The sequence below is a fragment of the Myxine glutinosa genome, chromosome 12 (assembly GCF_964187855.1).
Source record: "Myxine glutinosa chromosome 12, kmMyxGlut1.1, whole genome shotgun sequence".
In the NCBI taxonomy this organism is placed as follows: Eukaryota; Metazoa; Chordata; class Myxini; order Myxiniformes; family Myxinidae; genus Myxine; species Myxine glutinosa.
Window position 1 is genome coordinate 102,797,351 of NC_136272.1, and position 13,146 is coordinate 102,810,496.

Here is a 13,146-nt window from a genome sequence, read left to right on the forward strand (position 1 = left end):
AAAACACCGTACTCGCAAGCCGTTCGCTTTGGACCAAACCATTTCATGTAAATAGAGGGGGGGGATTGTCACCACTCGCAAGCCGTTCGCTTTGGACCAAACCATTTCATGTAAATAGAGGGGGGGGATATAATTTTAGATATATATATAGTACGGGCATGCCCTAGTTAATATAATTCCTGTAAAAAGGCTGATGAGAACTGAACAAGATGCTCAAGGCTGTCTCGACTTTAATACGTCATCATCATACTTCCTCTGTGTAAACCCCATCAATGCAACTTGATATCTTTCTTATTTGTATTGCTTCTTGTTGTCTGACATCGTGCCCTCTTCCTTCAGATGCGAATCCACAATTGCTCTGAAATATCTTTCCGTTCAACCGCACTCCAGAAGCTCTCCATCTAATGCACTCTCGTAAGCACACACATATGCACCTGACCCTAACCGTAAAGCTGCTTTTCAACACAAATCTCACTGCATCAGGCGTTTCAATTCCTTTACCATTAAAAAAATCATTGGTGTTCGACTTTATCACACAACCTCGTATCGTTAGGAAATATATGCAACCAACTGACCATCATATGACGTTATTAGTATAGATTTTTAAAAGATAGATTGATGAATCCCACCTATTCATTCGCTGTTTTCAATGCACTTTACTCTTTCCAGTCTAGCCTGGTGTTGGTTTAGCGGTTAGAGTGCCAGCTTGGGATCCGAGGACCCAGAGTTCAAATCCCGGTCAATCGTTGAATTAACGCCAGGCGGGTTGACTCAGCCTGTCATCCGTCCGAGGTCAGCAAATTGAGTACAAACTTGCTGGGATGAATGAGCCACTCGGATATCCTGCGTCGTAGTGGCGAACCGTCCAGGATTGTGCCCATTAGCCAAGGAAACTGCTTCAGCAGCCCTATGCATTGTCATGGTGGAAACTGCTTCAGCAGGCCTATGCATTGTCATGGTGGAAACTGCTTCAGCAGCCCTATGCATTGTCATGGTGGAAACTGCTTCAGCAGCCCTATGCATTGTCATGGTGGAAACTGCTTCAGCAGCCCTATGCATTGTCATGGTGGAAACTGCTTCAGCAGCCCTATGCATTGTCATGGTGGAAACTACTTCAGCAGCCCTATGCATTGTCATGGTGCAAAAAGGAATGGTCATCATCATCATCACTCTTTCCAGTTTACCAATGCACCACAAACATCACACGGTTAACCTTTGCTAACAATCTTTTATTAAGCTTCCCCCTATAGGATAGGAAGGCTTATAGCTGTTGTAGGGTTTGTTTCTACAATTAGCACCCCCAATTTTTAATGGTACCCTAAAGATTTTTCGATGCCTAGGAGGACTAAACCACCATTTAGGATTGTTTTTTTTTTTTTACACCGCTCCTTTCCTATTCCATCTCCAGGCGCTGCATGACCCCATCACCAGGCACCAAAGGGGGCTCGGCGATGACGCGCTGAAGGGGAGTACTCAGATTTCAATCCGATTTCTTTCTCGTTTGTTTGTTTGTCCGGGCGATATCTCAGCCATCATTTGACCTCGGAATCTGAAATTTCGGCACAATAGTGAGCAAGTGCTTTGGCAAAAACGGTATTTTTGATTTTTTGATTAATCAATTAATTGATTTATTACTTAAATATTATCAATTTATTAATCACATTTATTTCCTTTCTCATCTGGGCATTATTTCATGCACCTTTTGAGCTAGGAAGCTGATCTTTGGACATGACAATGACCAAGTGATTTGGCTGTAAAGGGTATTTTTTATTTATTGATTAATCAATTAATTGATTAATTATTTCAATTATTTGATTAATTAGATATTTCTTTAATTTTCAAAAAGGTACAGATTTGGATGAAACGGTGGTGGTTTAGATATGCTACTAGCCAATTGATTAAGAAATTAATTATTTTGCGATTTATTATTCACTAGCAAAAGTACCCGGCATTGCCGGATAACAATGAGTCGCTTCCTGAAGGGAATATGAAGAAAGGAGGGAAGCAGAGGGAGAGGATGTAGGGGGAGGGGAAGGGAAGGGAAAGGGGGAAGGAAGGGGGAGGGGGGAGGAAAGGGGCAGAGAGGAGGGGAGCAAGGAGCAGGGGGAGGGTAAGGGGGAAGGAGAAGGGCAAAGGGAGAGGGGAGGAGGGAAAGGGGGAGGAGAGGAGGGGAAAGGGGCAGGGGAAGAGGAGGGGAAGGGAGGAGAAGGGAAGGGAAGGGGAAGGGGGAAGGGGGAAGGGAAAAGGGGAGGAGAGGGTGAAGGGGGGGGGGGAGGGAGAGGATAAAGGAGGGAGGGAAATGGGGTGGAGGGAAGGGTGGGGGAAGGAAAGGGAGTGGAGTGTGATGGGAGAGGAGAGGAGGGGAGGGAGTGGGGGATGTGGAGGGAGGAAATGGGTACGTAAAGACAAAAAGGGAGCTCTGTTTACTGTAATGCCATAGCTTACAAAAGCAACCTGAATAGCGTTAACCAAGTGGTGGTTCACCTCTTTAATCATATTCAAAAAGGGCGTTATAACACACCCAAACTTCCCGGGCCTTGTGACTAATTAATTAAGTACACAGGTATTTCGGACTTCATTTGTTGTGCCCTCGCCAAGCAGCTTAAGCACTTCAGCAAGCACTCCAACGAATTGGGTGATAAGGAATGGCTGGCTTGGCAAGCGATAGCAAGCTGATTGTTTCTGGTCGAAATTGCCGAGGAATTTAAAAAAACAGATCGCAGGTACAGTGGAGTGATTCCCTATCCCATGGAAGTATGAATTAAGTTAAAAATTATTACTAAGTTAAATACAAAAACTAACCCCAGAAAGAGAATGACAGCCTCGCTTAAATAAATGAATACAGTCAACCCTCGTTAATCCGACCCCGTTTAATCTGGACATCTCGCTATCTGACCAAAACATCCAGGAAGAGATTTCCGCCATTCCTTTTATCCCTCTACTCTGCAAAATCATTTATCCGCCAATCTCGCTAATCCAACATTGGGTGCAGGGAACAATGTAGATCGGATTAACGAGGGTTGACTGTATATACATTTAGTTATTAAAAAAATCGCTAGATATGGTAAATTTTGTCAGATTTCACTCCAGATTTGGACATTTATCTAGTCTACAGCATCCAATCCTCATATCCCAATCCAGATCTTGATGATATGCTTCAATTATGTAATGATAAATCGATGGTGTTTCCAAGGCAAGGCACGTTTGACTAGGCCGAAACAAAATGGCAGCTTACGAACCCAGGGAGGTGCAGTGGATGGCGGGCCGCCATATTGGTAAGGCCTTTTCGGGTTTTTTCACCTCGTTGATCATCTTTATAAAGGGTGTTATAACACACCCAAACACCCATTTTTCATCATTGCAATCTGTTGGAGGTCCAGGTGTATGCATGCAAAGTTTTGGGCCGCTATGTTTCATGGTTTTGGAGTTATGAAGGAGACAGATGGATGGACGGACAGACATTGCCTTTTATTATTATTGATTTATTTTCATTACTAATTATTATTTATCTTCTTTCTTATCTGGGCAATAACTCAGGCAGGTTTTGAGCTTGAAGGCTAATATTGGACACAACAGTGACCAAGTGATTTGTCTATAAATGGTATTTTTGATTTATTGATCAGTCAATTAATCGATTAATTATTTACTTTTTTATTAATTATTTAATTAATTAATTTTCTAAAAGTTAGATTTGGATGAAGCAGTGGTGGTTTAGGTATGTGATTAAACAATTGATTGAGAAATTAATTATTTTACGATTATTATTTCTTTATTTTAATTACGCAATTAATCAATAAATTATTGTATACCGTTCCCTCCCAATTCCATCTCCATGTGGTGCATGGCGGCTTCGCCGAAGGCGCTCCGGCAATGCCGCGCTCGAGGATATGTTATTTATTTATTTGGCATGGGGGCGGTGTACTTTGACTGAATCTCTACTTGTTTTCATTTGTTTTTCTTCCTGCACTCCCAATTTCATAACTGTATCTTGCTGCTGGCTATGACTTTTGAAATGAATCACTTTCGGAATCACATTGAAAATTCTGACATTGACCTAATTTTAAGGTCAAGACCTAATTATAGACATTTTTCACATTTTTCACCATAATTTGATTAGGGTGTCCTAATCAAATTATGAATGGACTTTCATGAAAGTCAGGCCATTCCATTTCATTGCATTTCAGTAAAAGGGACTTTCAGAATGAAATTTTGCATCAATAATGGGAATAGAAAGTTTGTGGGGTTGTCATTTTTTTGTGTTTGACCTAATTTAAGGTCATGACCCAATTAGAGACGTTTTAACATTTTTCACCAAAGCACGATTAAGATTCATCCGATCGGAATGAAATTGCCCTCTCGCCAAAACTCAAGTTTCAGAAACGAAAAAGTAGAAAGACTAGAGTAAGCCACATTTACACTTAATTTACATCATACCACTCTGGGTTAAAGGTCAAGGTCAAATGGCGGTCTGAAAAAATAACACTCTTTTTGTCATCGCTCAAATTTGTCCGTGCTGAATCTCAAGCATTTCTTGGCCTTCCAAGACTTCCTTGCATCATAATAGTGTACCTGTACTGAAATTGCGCACCTGATATTGGATTAGTGTCCTTGACCTACTTTTTTCGGATTGTGACCTAATTAACAAAAAAACACCTTTTTGATCATCAAATGAATAATTTCCCACCGATTTTCATGATGTTGAGTTTTACGAATAGATTGTAGATGGGGACACATTTTCTTAATTTACACTCTATCCCAAAATGTTGAAGGTCAAGGTCATATTGTGGTCCAAAAATATGGCCATCACTGGATCGCGCCATCCTCGCAATATCCCTTCAAGCATCCCAGTCTGGGATCCATAACATATTCTATGAGTACTTCTGGAGTATTCTCGTCGTTCTGTAAAAAAAAATTTTTTTATTACGTCAACGTACTTTGAATCAATGTAGAATGAAGAACTCGCCTTGCTGGTGAAGGCTGGTATGGCTCTTTGTTTGGCGGACAGGTAGACCAATCGGTGAAACCAACAGGACGTTGCCCGAGGTATGCTAACTGCCGTGGGAAGCAAGGATAAGCTAACATTTCGGGCATTAACCCTTCGTCAGAGCAAAAGGGGCGAACGCCTGAAATACCCACGGCGGTCAGCATAGGCCTACCTCAATCAACATCCTGGTAATTTGACCGATTACCGATGAAGATCTGAAATCTAAGTCACCTGCCAAAAGGTGTAAATATGCTTCTATGTAAAGGTGACCACTTAAAATGCATTTTGCAGCAAAATTATGAAAAGGGAATTGAAGAATAATCCTCGAAAACAGATTAGAATCAGGGGTCGCCAGGTTTATGTGAACTTTTAACATGTGGCGCGTGGCGGGCTTTCCGTACAGCAAGCAGGAGGCAACCTTGCACCTGTGATAAAGAGACCGTGACCACCGAATGAAACACACGATTTTTTGGCTCACGACCCCTCGCATGACCTCGAGGCCAAACGAGGTGGCCTTGGGCGACCTCAGACTTGGACCCTTCTCCAAGCCCCCCTGTTTGTCTCTTTTATTATAGGCATGCGCATGCATCGTGAGCCCGGTGAAGCGTCGTGATGAATGGGTCGCCTCTGCGCTCCCTCCGCTTCATTTCTTATCTGCTAAGAATTAGGCCATGGTGGTATTGCCAACAAAAACACTAAATGGCTTCGGCAAAGTATTTTGACACAAACTCGGTTTAATCCCACGTCACTCAGAGCTTTGCTCATGCGGATATGAAATAAATCGCCCATCATGATCACTTTTGAGCTGGAACGAGGAACCGGCTCTTTTCTTTGTTACCCTATTGTTTTAACTCTTGTGTAAGCATCACGGAATCCTAATAAGGCACGGTTGTTTTCCTGTCATATTATTGGTGCTTTTTGGATTCACAATCAGTTAGCATTGAAAGGATAAACGTTTGCATTTGTCTTATCTCTGGGTTTCAAGTTTCAGACCCTACCCAACAATTGCGATCAATATTCAGTGACTGCTGATGTGATCTGATGTGTTGCATAATTATGACTAAAGCCTTAGGATAGCGTCACAAGATACATGGAGTCCATTGTCTAGATTCTAGAGAGAGTAATCTGTCGTCATTGTATTCAGATATGCATGTTGACCAGGGACAGGTAGGGATGACAGTGCATGGTCAGGATGTTTGACTTTCCCATCGATCACCTCCCCCAAGCTCAGTGGCTGTTTGGCTCATCTAACAGTCCTGTGTTGTTTCTCGTTTAATCGTCTGTAGGTGCATGTGTGTGTGGCAGCTCCAATATGAGCCTTATATTTCTGTAAAAAATAAAGATAAATACATATATATGTATGCTAGCAGGAGTACCCAGCGTTTCCAGGGGGGTGGGGGGGGGGGGAGAGTGGGGGAAGAAGCAGGAGAGGAAGGGAGTGGGCGGAATGGAAGGGGGAGTTGAGGGGGGAGGGAGGGGAAAGTTTGGGGGAGGGGATGAAGGGAAGGAGGAAAATTTTTCCCGTGCAAAGAGTTCTTCATAACCTCAGTGTTGCACAGGTAAACAAGTAGAGATACATTCGAAGTACACCACACCCATGCCAAATAAATAAATAACTAGAAAAAGCAATCAGAGATTGCCGCCCCTCGTCAAGACATGTTTTCAGTGGTTTTTAAGGCTTTTATGTTAAAACAAATATAGCGGCCGAACCACGTGACCGATCACGTCATCATTATTATTATTATTTTCTCCACCAATTTATCCCTAGATAATGCTCAAGAAATTTCATCTTGATCGGATGAAGTTTTGTACTTGTTGAATGATGACGTCATAATGGAGGCACTTATGACATCATCATTAACATATTTTATTCCCCATGGAGAGTTCTTTACAATGAGTCATGTCTCAATATTTTCTATTCAGCGCTTTCAGAGATACAGAGGTGCAAAGTTTTTGGGTTTTTCCAAGACTGCGCCCATATCACGTGACCGATGACATCATAATTATGATTAAAACATTCTGCAGGTGGAGGTGCGCCTATGGTGAAAATTTCCTGTCAATCGGACCAACGGTGGCAGAGAAACTCATATTTATTCTGTGCAGACAAACAAACAGACAGACAAACAAACGGACTCAAATGCAATATCCTCTCCTCTGGCAAGGGTAAAAAAGGAAGTTGTAATACCCTCTACCACCATCACCAGGTGGCGCTACACGGTACACATTTACATAGATAATTTACGCCCCTCTCCCGGTCACCCAGACCCCCGAATGAGGCCGTGGCCACATATCCTATGTTACCCCCCAGACAAAGTTGTATTTGTATTTGTACCCCAGACATGATTTGGAAAGGCACACACCTGTCTATATAAGGTCTCACAGCTGACAATGCATATCAGAGCAAAAACCACGCCATGAGGTCGAAGGAACTACCTGCAGAGCTCAGACAGGATTGTGTCGAGGCACAGATCTGGGGAAACCTACAAAAAAATCCTGCTGCATTGAAGGTTCCCAAGAGCACAGTGGCCTCCATAATTCTTAAATGGTAGAAGTTTGGAACAACTAGGACTCTTCCTAGAGCTGTCCGCCCAGCCAAACTGAGCAATCGGGGGAGAAGGGCCTTGGTAAGAGAGGTGACCAAGAACCCGATGGTCACTCTGGCTGAGCTCCAGAGATCCTTTGTGGAGATGGGAGAAACTTCCAGAAGGACAACCATCACTGCAACACTCCACCGATCTAGACTTTATGGCAGAATGGCCAGACAGAAGCCTCTCCTCAGTGAAAGACACATGAAAGCCCGCTTGGAGTTTGCAAAAAAAAGCACCTAAAGGACTCTCAGACTGTGAGAAACAAGATTCTGTGGGCTTTTCATGAATTTAAACGATTTCAGCCTAAGGCTGCAACATAACAACATGTGAAAAAAGTGAAGGGGTCTGAATACTTTCTGAATGCACTGTATTATTCCATCGTGTTTGGAAAAACTGGAAAATTGTAAAAATTGCAAAAATTGGAAAATTGGGTTTACCCACCATGATTACCCACCCAAAATTTCGTTGCGATCGGTTCAGCCGTTTTTGCGGTACCTGGGAACGGACGGACAGACGGACATTTGGTGAATTATAGGAAGATTAAAGCAACAACTGCAAGAGTGTACTTCAAGCGCTCATCATTGAATGCCTGATCTTCATAAGTACGAATCGCTAATTGCTTGCCAAGCCAGTCGTTCCTTATCAACCGTTTAGTTGGAGTTCTTGCTTGAGTGCTTAAGCTACATGGCGAGTGCTCTAAAATCCTATTGGCAACTAGCAGGTTTACTCGGCGTTGGTCGGGGTGGTGGGGGGGGGGGGGGAGGGGAGGGGGGAGGGAGGAACAGGTGGTGGGGGGGAGGGGAGGGGTGAGAGGGAGGAACAGGCGGCGAATGGGTGGGGAACTGAGATGGTGTTTTCATGGTGTTTTGGGTATTTGGGATCATCGGGGTCTTAAGGGGTCTACTCTCCCAAGCATGTAATCTAATTTTTCAAGCATGCAAAAGGGTGTATTAGGGGCCCCACCTCACTCCTCTCCAACTTTTACTCCTCTCCAATCGTCACCCTCTCTACACCTCAATCTAATATGCTCCATGAGATGTGAGGTAAAACTGCTCCAAACAGAAATGTTATATTCACAATCACCATGAGTTACCTATAACTTTTCTCTTAAGGGTGAAAAGACCAATAGCGACTACTAAAAGCATCATCAACTAGAACAGCACTTGATAGAGCGCATACCTCCACCAGGCTGAACAGTTTATGTTTTGTATCCCACTGATAGGCCGGATCTGGATTCTGACCTGAAGCAAAATCGAATCGATTCATCCTTGTCATCGACCCAACTCGGTCACCAAGTTTAGTCATAACTCATCCATAACTTTTAAAAATATCATGTTAAACCAGTATATCGCTTTTTGCCCCACGAGTGTGAGGAGGAGTGGCATTGGAGAGGCGTGAGGGGTCACATCTTATGTGAAATAAATAAATTGTGTTCATTACACCATTTTAACCATTTTGTAAAATTTAATGTGCAGCATGTAAATCAAGATGTCCAAATGTCACACACGTCCATGCCCGTGGGATCCCCACGGGTGACCCCACTAGTGTATATATATATATATATATATATATATATATATATATATATATATATATATATATATATATATATATATCGCAGCGAGCTATCACGTGTGCCGAACGTGGCGAACAGACTCTGCCTCGGACGGCACATTTGAGAGCGTATTCATTTATTTCACGTTGGCAAACTATGTTGGCGTTAAACTATGTTTTAAAACTAATTAAAACTACTTTGCGATTCTTTCGCTTTCCTGCGCGTTTGTGCACGCTATGGCGATTTCTTTACCAAACTCCGCAAGCCGTTCGCTTTGGACCAAACCATTTCATGTAAATAGAGGGGGGGGGGTTGTCACCGTACTCGCAAGCCGTTCGCTTTGGACCAAACCATTTCATGCAAATAGAGGGGGGGATATAATTTTAGATATATATATAGTACGGGCATGCCCTAGTATATATAATCAGCAATGTAGCACCTCTTAACTGGAATGGTGACCATGAGCCCTTGTACCACACCAGCACTTGCTGGAAGCTCCTGATCAACAGGAGGTGCCTACCATACATACATCTTGTTTAGGTACCCATTAATAGTTAATGCAAACTTTGAGTTGTAGCCGACAACATTAAAAGGGCAAAACGACTCGGTTGCAGTCTGTTAAAGCGCAGAACCACGCACTGTCTAGTGCAGTTTCAGCTGCTACACCGCCAACCCCAACAGCATTAGTCAACTCATGTGGGCTTTAGAAGCTTTCTGTTGGCAGAATTGTGGGTGGTTAGTTAGTCTCCGCCCCTAAGGGTATGTGAGACTATTGTGTAATGCCCCTGTTTGTCTGTATCTGTGTCGTCGTCTATATATTTCTGCTTAAATTATTTTTTCTCTGCAACCGCTTGTCTGATTGATGAAAATCTTTAAACATTGGAGAGACTTCCCATGGATAATATTTGATTGATACCTCTGGCATCATAGATCACATGATATAGCAGCCATATTGGATTAAAAGAATATATTTAGAGTTATCCAAAACCGCTCAACCAAAGACATTGAAGCTTGGCATGTTATAAACTCCATATGGTGTACTGTATATAGAGTGATACTGATGATATCATTGAAGTGGTATCGCGCCATAATTGGTTGAATCAAAATCCTTATCCGAAAATATGAAACTTCATATATCTGAATCTATGACCTGATGTGAGTGAAGAATTAAATTTATGACGTCACCAGTCACGTGGTCTGTTGGCCATATTGGATTGAAATAAAAACGCAAAACAGCTTCCCCAGAACCGCTTAACAGATCCATGCAAAACTTCATATATATGATGGGCAAGCCATGGGGAATATAGTTTGAATGTTTTCACATAATTATCTTCATTGACACAATTTTGCCTTAATGTACACAAAAGTGGTTGTTAAATATTCTAATAATCAAGCAGTAATCAATAAAACTAAAGATAATGGCAATGTATGTGCCATAATAGGGTGCATGGATGATTCGGGTATATGGGCCATAATAGTGGCATGTTCAGTTAATGTTGGTATCTTTATTCCGAATGAGCACGCGAGGCGAGACTATGAGCTCTAATGAGTTCAATTCTAGTTCAATAATTTTTTTGGACAGTAATTCCCATTTTCACTTTCAACATGGATATAGGGTAGAACATGTGCAGTTCTTCTTTTAGCCCTTTAGGTGATGATGGCACGTGTTATGTGTTTCTGGACTATATGGTATCGGGTGATGAACAATGACTGTATAAAAAAAATATTAAAAAACCACCTTTAGAGGCCATTTTTCCCCGCAAGCGGGGGTTGGCCTTTTTCGGGAACTGTGGTTGTTGTTGTTTTTCGGTCCCCTTTTTGAAGCAATGTTTATATGGCCGGATGCCCTTCCTGACGCCAACCCTTTTTGCCGCCTTTAACGACAAGCAGGGAATTACCAGTGAACTGGTACTCAAATTTGCTGACCTCGGAAGGATGAACAGGCTGAGTCAACCCCCCTGGCGTTAATTCAGCAATTGACCAGGATTCGAACCCAGGATCGTAGGATCCTAAGCCAGCACCCTAGCTGCTGGCCCAACACCAAGGATGACTGTACAATGAGAACTGTACACACCCAACACCAGGGAACTGTACAACCAATTGTGAGAACAATGACTGTATGATATATAGAAATCATACAATTTAGGTGACAATCCCCTCTCCCCCCCCCCCCCCCCTTCGCAAAACTCCTCCCCCAAAGCCCCCTCCCTCCCACAGATCTCCCGATGTCCCTGTTCTCTGCTGTTGTACTTGTGTGCTTCCCTCTCTCTCCCCATCTTATCTCCCGCTCCCTTTTTTGTATGTTTGATGTGTCCGTTTTATTTTTTTGTGATTGATGTTAGCTCTTACACGAGCCTCGATCTTGTATACAAAAAAACAAAAACAAACAAAAAAACACTAAATGGTGCAGAATATAGCCTGGCGTTGGCTTAGCGGTTAGGGTGCTGGTTTGGGATCCTTGCATCCCGAGTTTGAATCCTGGCCGATCGTTGAATTAATGCCAGGAGGGTTGACTTAGCCTGTCATCCTTCCGAGGTCGGCAAATTGAGTACCAGCTTGCTGAGATGAATGTGCCGGTGTGTACCCCTCCCTAGAATAGGTACACAGTATCCCTGCATGCTGTAAGAGACGACTAAAGGGTTGATGTCAGGAAGGGTGTCCAGCCATAAAAACATTGACCCAAAAAGGGAACTATGATGATTGTCATGGGGCCAGCAAGGCCAACCCCCGCTCTAGCAGGGAAAATGGCCTTAAAAAGGGAATTTTTATATTTTTTACTCAATGGTGAAGAATCACTTAAGTTAAATAATTTTCGCATCCGAATCCATATTCAGATCTTCACCAAAATCGGATCGATTAGTCCTTGTCAGACACCCAACCCCTCCACCAAGTTTCGTCCAAATCCGTCCATAACTTTTTGAGATATCCTTATATATATCGTTTTTGGCCCTATCTCCCAATGGTGAAGAATCACTTAAGAATAACACTAGCCGGTGAAGAATTATACTAGCCGGTGAAGAATTATACTAGCCGGATCCGAATCCAGATCTTCACAAAAATCTAATCATTTCGTTCTTGCCATATACACAACCTCTCCGCCAAATATCGTTTGAATCCGTCAACACCTTTTTGAGATATCTTGTTCACAGACAGACAGACAGACAAACAAACAAACAGACAGGGGTGAAAACATTACCTCCATCCACCTTTGGTGGCTGACGTAAATATCGAAAGGTTGCAGCCCATCGGCGTCACAGGCATTCCGAGGCACACCGTTTGTGTAGGCCTCAGGGTTCAAGCCTTCCATTCTATAGGATAATTATTTTATGGCCCAGCGGAATTGGAATCAATCCAAGATATATAGAATGATGTATTATATATGCACATAAGCAATAGCTTATTGTTTTGGCTTCATTACACAACCCGAGTTGTTATTTTTTGAAGCATCGAGCAATCTAGCCAGCGTTCTGTGCCTATGCACTGTCCGCATTAAAAAAAAAAAATTTTTGAAGCGAATGAGGCGGTGCTTATACATCGCCGACGTTATTTTTTTATAATTATTTCTGAAACAATCAGGTTTGTGCTTATACATCGTAGGTTTTTGCTTTTCACATTTATGCCTGAAGGACACCAAAGAAATTCCACCTAATGTTTTGACGTTTTGACGCTTTCATGTTTACTATCCCATTTCAACCCGTTCCCGTTTCCCATTCCCTAATTGCAAATAATTAATCGGACGTAATCCATAGCATTGTATGTATAATCCTCTGTGTTGTGCTGAGTTTTGTGCATCCGTCATGATTGTATCGTACATGCTTATCAAAAGCTGATATATTTGATTATTTTATTTTATTTTACATCAAATATATACAGACTTGGCATTTAATATGTTGCGGATATGGGATTTGGCCTCCATCCATATCCGCTTGTAAATATTCCCCTATTTCCCCAATACTCCCCAACTATCCCCAATCCCCCATTCCCTAGTCCCATTGTCTGTAAACAACACTCTGTAGCCC